This window comes from Spermophilus citellus (genome assembly GCF_964194105.1).
Source record: "Spermophilus citellus genome assembly, chromosome: X".
NCBI classification, from domain to species: Eukaryota; Metazoa; Chordata; class Mammalia; order Rodentia; family Sciuridae; genus Spermophilus; species Spermophilus citellus.
In genome coordinates this window covers 36,183,740-36,190,965 of record NC_138190.1, presented here as the reverse complement: position 1 = coordinate 36,190,965, position 7,226 = coordinate 36,183,740, and the positions used below count along the sequence as shown (strand labels likewise).

Sequence of the window (7,226 nt, the reverse complement as noted above, 5' to 3'; positions counted from 1 at the left end):
TCATAGGTATCTGTGAATAGTCTTAAAAGGTCTAGTTTTTCTCTTCTATTTCAAAAAGCACTACTAAAGAATATATTTTTTTTTGTATAACCTAGAGTATCCCCAAAGCTCTTACTTTGCTAAAGATGGCAAATGACCACATATGTTTTTCTCTTCCCCCTTAGAAAACTCTATTAAAATAACAGAAAAACTACTGAAAAGGGGATGAGCTCACAAGAATAAAAAAATGGGAATGTACATCATTACCACAGAAGAGATTTTAAAGATTTCTAGAATATGGAAAAAATGATAGAAAAAAATCAGATGAACAAAGAAGAGAACCAAAGCTTAGACTACATACACAGTGGTGGCTACAGTGGAATAAACTGACATAGAAGTGCTCTGAAAAATAATTCAGTATGGGAAATAGCAGGCCTGAGAGGGGCAGGAGTGAGAAATGATAACAAAAGCTAAATTTCTACATGGAATTGTTGGCTTCCTTCCCTCGCCAATATATGCATGGAGCTGTATATATTACCTATCTCTTAATACACAAACAAGAAGGGCTATCCAAATAAAAAAGAAATCAAATTATCTAGGGATAAACCACGGCATCTGTGATTAATCAGGGTGTCCCAGCAAACAATTTCCCTACTCTAAAATTTGGAGAGATATAGCATGATAGTCATCTTTCTGACTGTACCTTACCTGATTCCCTTTGTAAGATTCACAACTTACAAACAGCAGTCATTTTCAAAAAGTTCTTGAGCAGAGTTCTCCATAGCAACAGAATACACACATGAACACACACACAGAGAGAGAGAGAGAGAGAGAGAGAGAGAGAGAGAGAGAGAAGAAGGAAAAAAGGTAGGAAAGAAGGAAGGAAGGAGGGACAGAGGGAGGCAGGGAGGGAAAGAGGGAAGGATGGAAGAAAGGAAAGAAGGAAGGGAGACAGAGATGTATTATAAGGTTACAGTGGCTCACAGGATTGTGAAAGCAGACAAGTCCCATGATCTGCAGGTTGACTTGGCAGGCTTGAAAACTGGATAGTTGGTAGCTTGACTCTAGTGTGGGTCTGAAGGCCTGAGAACCAGGAGAATCTATGGTGTAAGTTTTAGTCTGTAAGCTGGCAGGCTCAGGCGAAAGAGGAGCCAATGTTTCAGTCTGATCTAAAGGCAGGAAAATAAACAAAACTGAGGATGTTGTTCAGTGGTTGATTGCCCCAGGGTTCAACACCTGGTACCAAAGAGAGAGAGAGAGAGAGAGAGAGAGAGAGAGAGAGAGAGAGAGAGAGAGAGAGAGGGAGACAAAGAATAAATTTCAGATGTACAAAAGCAATCTTTCCACCAAAGAAAGTAGAAAGGAGGAAATTAATGAATAAATAATAAATTTTTCAAAACCCAGATTAGTAGTTTTTAATTGAGAAATCAACTTTAAAATCCACCACATGATATTTAAAACAGTATGTAATTTCAAAATACTGAGAAAAAAATGAAAAACCTTCTAGAGATAAAAGTAGGTCATTTCAATAAGAATGAGAATTTAACCCTAATGCAATGATGTCAGAAGACTAGAGCAACCTTTTAAAAATATAATTAAACAATTTTAACATACAATTATATTTTAATCAAATTTTCATAATATTAATAACTAGCATAAATACTTTTATAGTAAAAAATCACATAATATGGATGAAGCTAAAATACTTCTACTTATTTATTTATTTATTTTATTTGCCAATTTCTACAGAGAACACACAGTTCATTTTTTTTTAAATTTTAGTTGTAGATGGACACAACACCTTTATTTTATTTTTATGTGGTTCTGAGGATCAAACCCAGTGCCTCCCACATGCAAGGTGAGCACTCTACCACTGAGTTATCACTCCAGCCCCACAGATCAGTTTTATTCAGAATAAAGAAAAAAGAAATGCTCTCTCATACTAGAAGAAATTCAGCCACAGGTTAGGAGTCTGTACTCAACTACACATGCAATAAGGACAATATTATGCCAATACAATTGATTTGCTGCTGCATTTGTGTACAATGTGTCTAATATTAACAATTGTACAATCCTTCTAGTGTTATGGGGGCTTCCTCCTCTTCAGTAAAGTCGTTTTGATATTGAATGTTTTGCAAATCTCCTCAGGAGTTTTCCCCTTGATCATATTGGCAACAGTCTTGTGTGTAACATCAAGCAAACCTTTGATGTCTAAGTAGTTTGCAGCCAGAATAAGTTCAAAAAGAGTTCCTTGGTCAACTTTCAGGAATTCTTGATCCCAAACAGGGATATCTTCTGTTTTCTTTTCTTTGTTCTCATCATCCTCAGGAGGAGGGGCTTCATCCTTGTAGTGTGTGCACCACTGAATGACCTTTTTTAATATTGCTGCATTAACATTTGCTACAGGAACTGGGTCATCATCTGCTTCATCATCCATTCCCAAATCATCCAACATGGTCTTGATTGTCAACAGATTTTGTTTGGCAATTTCTACATCAACTTCAAATATCTACCACATAAGAACTCTGCAATTTAATTGAAGGCATGGAATTTGGTCTCAAGAAGCTGGAAGGCCAGAGGCTGACAGGAGAAGGGTAGTATCCACACAAGAAAAAAGTGCAGGACAAGGCCACTCCAGTGGCACCACATAGCCTGGGCCTTTATACAAGCGGGCGCAGGTGCTGAGGACCCCAGAGCATCTGGTATCACGCCTAAAATACTTCTTGTCCATTAGATTCAATCAGACATCTACCTCTCTCAAAACAAAAACATAAATAATGAATTAATGTTGTCATGTGGTATGTATTTTAGGTTTTTTAATATAAACAAACATAAGTAATGTTCTATTTTTAACATACCTAGAAATTTGTCTTTTTTTTTGAGAGAGAGAGAGAGAGAAAGAGAGAATTTTTTTAATATTTATTTTTTAATTTTCGGCGGACACAACATCTTCGTTCGTATGTGGTGCTGAGGATTGAACCGGGCCGCACGCATGCCAGGTGAGTGTGCTACCGCTTGAGCCACATCCCCAGCCCCTTTATTTTTATTTTTATGCAGTGCTGAGGATTGAACCCAGCGCCCCACACATGCCAGGCGAGTGCGCTACCAGTTGAGCCACATCCCCAGCCCCGAAATTTGTCTTTTCAACTTAAAAATGTTATTTTTCTTTCTATTCATATATACAAGGGCTTACAACATTGTTTTTAACTGTTGTGTTGTATTCCCGAGTATAAATGGACTATGAGTTTTTCAGTCATTCAGTTATTAGTGGACAGTTGGACTGTTTCCAGTTTTTTTCTGTTATAAACAGTTACAGTGAACATTTTCATACAACTATCCTAGTCCCTGAGCATCTTATTTTCTACAAAAAGTTCTGCGCTCTCTATTTTTTCTTTGACTACAGTGAATGTTCTCAATAACTCTCTTTTCCCATTTTAGTTTTCTGTGAATGTGGCAATTTTGTTATGTCACACAGGGTTCATGATCTTTTATTTCCTTCTGTGTTGTATTGAGTAAGATTAAGGGGCCTTCTGACAGGAATCTCTAAACTATCATTTCTGATTCATTTCTACATTGAGATATTTGCTCAGTATTATGGAATTATGGTTTTCTATCTCATGGGACAGGGAGAGAACTAAATTCCCTAAGATGTCTTTTCTTGACAAATACTTCCAGGTAAAATCAAGCTGCTAAATCTTTACCTTTTGTGTTTGATAGCCCACATTACCAAAAAATTCAAAGCTATCAGGGTAAATTAGCATTCTATCCCTTAAGAAGGGGTCAGCATTTAGGTCCTAAAAAATATTCTTTTTAATTTTTTTTTGATATGTGTAGATGGACAGCATGCCTTTATTTTATTTATTTGTTTTTACACAGTGCTAAGGCTTGAACTCAGTACTTCACACATTCTAGGCAAGTGCTCTGCCTCTGAACTACAGCCCCAGCCCTAAAAATCTATTCTTAATGATTCCAAAATATCCATAATTCTCCTTGCATTGCATCACTCTGTAGTGGTATGTAGAAATTTTGGTATATAGAAATTTTCTTTCTGTGTCTAGTGATTGAGCTTGAAAGAAAGTCACAAAGCATGCATTAACTGTTTCACCAACTATTTAAGGAAATGGAAAGAGTCATTAACATTTATTGGTGTCTTAGATGCAGTATGTAATTAGATGCACTGTGTAATTTAATCTTTAAGAACAAATATTAAAGGTGAATATTGTCTTCATTTTATACAAGATATAACTAAGCATGGAAATAAAAAGTAACTTTCTCCTAGCCTGATAAAATTTATACGTGATGAGTATGACCTCAATATATCACATTATCTCATTTGATTCAACAAGCATTGTTAGAGACTACATTATGTCCTCTCAAAATTCACCCATTGACGTCTTAACCTCTAGTGAGACTGTGTTAGGATATAGAGGCTTTAAGGAGGTATTAAAATTAAATGAGGTCATAAGCCTGGGACCCTAATCTGATAGGACTGTTGTCCTTATCAGAAGAAGAAGAGATGCCAAAGCTTTCACTCTCTGTTTTTGTACTGAGGAAAGACCATATGAGGACACAGCAAGAAGACAACCTTTTGGAAGCTAGGCAAAAAGACCTCATCAGAAACCAAACCTACTGAAACCATCATCTTGTGGCTTTCATTTAATACTTACACAGACTTTCTACTATTAGAGATACTTAGGGAAGAGCTGCTTTGGCTAACAGGATCAGACATGCATTTTGAAAAACTCAAACCCTTTGTTGGATAATTATTTTGAAAGGAAAAATGGATGCAAGGAGAATAAGAAACTGTTCAAGTTAGAGATGATGGTAGCTTAGACTGGAGAGATTGTGGTAGAAATGGTGATGTGACAAACTCATATTTTGGGGATAACAGTTTAAAGGACTTAATGGTAGTAGGAATTTATAGGTAAGGTATAGGAGATAAGGGAGAGAAAGATATCAGGATTGCCTTAGAATTTTGTATTGTTTTATTTTGTATTATCATATGACTGTGATACCATTCACCAAAATAGGGCAAAATGGAATAGATCAAGAATGAGTGATAATGAATTTGGCTTTGTAATTGTTGAGTTTGAGATCTTTAAGACATGGATATAGAAATGTCAAATAACAGGCTATCTAGATGAAGATTAAAGCTTTAAGCATGGATGAAATAGTCTAGAAGGAGAGCCCCATGCTGAGCTATGAAGAAGATTCAAGAATTGGCAGTCATTCAAAGAATAAATACTACTTAGCCAAACAAATTAATTTATGTCAAATTTTGCCTCTTGACATCTATAGTGTGACTTCTGTTTGAGGGAAGTTAGAAAAGACCCAGGGCATACACAGTGGCTAGAAGAAACATTCTGTGAATGACAAGAGAACACCATTCCTACACAGATTGGTGTTGAGAGCCACAGCCAAAGGGGCCCCAGCAAACTTCCAGCTGCCACCAAACTTCCAGCTGCAGGCTGATGATTGGTTCACAGCGGCCCCAGCAACATCTAGCTGATTGGCTCCTCTGTGGTGATGTTCATTGGGCTGTTTTCCCGCCCTTCAGACTGCCAGCTGATGATTGGCTCACAGTGGCCCCAGCAACATCTAGCTGATTGGCTCATCTGTGGTGATGTTCATTGGGCTGTTTCCCTGCCCTTCAGACTGCAAAGCTGATGATTGGCTCACAGCGGCCCCAGCAACATCTAGCTGATTGGCTCCTCTGCCGTGATGTTCATTGGGCTGTTTCCCTGCCCTTTCAGACCACGGAGCTGCTCATTGGGGGACTTCTTTGGCTCCGCCCACACAACCCAGCCAATCGACCTCAAGAGCAGGAGGATTGTGGGAGGTGGTGAGGCTTGTGTGGGTGAGAGGCTTGTGGGAAGCCGGTGGTGGCAGTTGGGCTCTGAGGGTTTTTTTCCTGAGGAGCTATTTTGTTTGGTGTTTGTAGTTTTAAAATAAAGTTAGTTTCTTTTGACAAGTGGCTCCTGAATTGTGCCCAGCCAGACTGCGGCATTTGGTGGCTCGCACAGGGAGCAACTGAGGGTAAGTAAACTGCTCGCCCCTGAGGGCAGGGCGAGAGGATGGGTAGCCATTCTAAATTTCCTCTTTTGTTTTGCTTCATTTTTGTTTTAAGTTGCCTGTCCCTGGAGATGAGTGAGATGGAAGAAAAACCGCTCACATCTGAGGAAAAACTATTTGCGTCTGAGGAACAGATAGGGAGAAAGGACGGATGCACATGTCAAGAGGATAGAAAGGCTAATATAATGAATGATTGTTCCATTTTTATTGCATTCTGTCTCGGTTTTGTTTGGTGTTATCTTGTTGGGTTGTATTATAGTAGAAATATGGGAACAGAAATTAGTAAAAACAAACCGAAAGAATGTTAAGTAAATTGTTAGAGGAAGGAGGCATCCCAGTAAAATCAAGAGCAGTCAGGGCATACGTTGATACAATACAAAAATGTAGCCCATGGCTTTTTAAGGAGGAGTTGTTAAATATATCACAGTGGGACCATCATAGTGAAGATTTAAAAAGAATAGAAAAGAACAGCCCAGGGACTCTGCCAGTTGGCACATTGCCATTGTGGACGTTCGTATCTGGTTTGCTTAGTCCAAAGCCTTCAGTTCAGACAATGGTAGAGGAAGGAGAAGACATATTGATTCAAGTAAAAGAGAAGGTCTCTCAAGTTAGTCAGACAGAGGAAAAGATTCAAGTAAAAGAGAAGGTCTTTCGAACTAGTCAGACAGAGGAAGAAAGTGTAAAGCAGAAAAAGCCATCAGGGGAAAAGTTACAACAGGAGACTGCTAATAACACCTATCTATCAGAGAGCGTAAGTGTCCAACCAACAGCACCACCTCTACAGGAGACTGCTACTAACAGCATTCTATCACCAGAGGGCATAAGTGTCCAATCAACAGCACCACCTCCATATGCTAGGAGGCTCCCAACCCCCGCAGTTGATAGTTGGGATCCTGAGACAGGATCTCAAGTATGCCCTGTATTTGAGGTAGGAGGGCAGCGAATTTACCAGGGTTTAAATTTCAAAACAGTGAAGGACCTAAAAGAGGCTGTAACAACCTATGGTCCTCAAGCACCCTTCACTGTAAGCTTGGTCGAATCCATTAACAACTTGAACATGACGCCAGCAGATTGGGCTAATATGTGTAAAGCTGTGCTAAATGGAGGTCAATACCTGTTATGGAAGGTTGCCAATGAGGAATTTTGCAAGGAGACGGCTAGGCGAAATGCAGCAG

At 38.8% G+C, this 7,226-nt stretch overlaps 1 pseudogene across 1 annotated transcript; it reads right to left on the bottom strand.

Annotated features, from left to right (window-relative positions):
- Positions 1 to 2,036: 2,036 nt before the first annotated feature.
- On the bottom strand, positions 2,037 to 2,525 carry LOC308639398 (S-phase kinase-associated protein 1-like; annotated as a pseudogene). The gene has a single exon. The product of its transcript is annotated as an S-phase kinase-associated protein 1-like (transcript).
- Between the last annotated feature and the right edge of the window lie 4,701 nt (positions 2,526 to 7,226).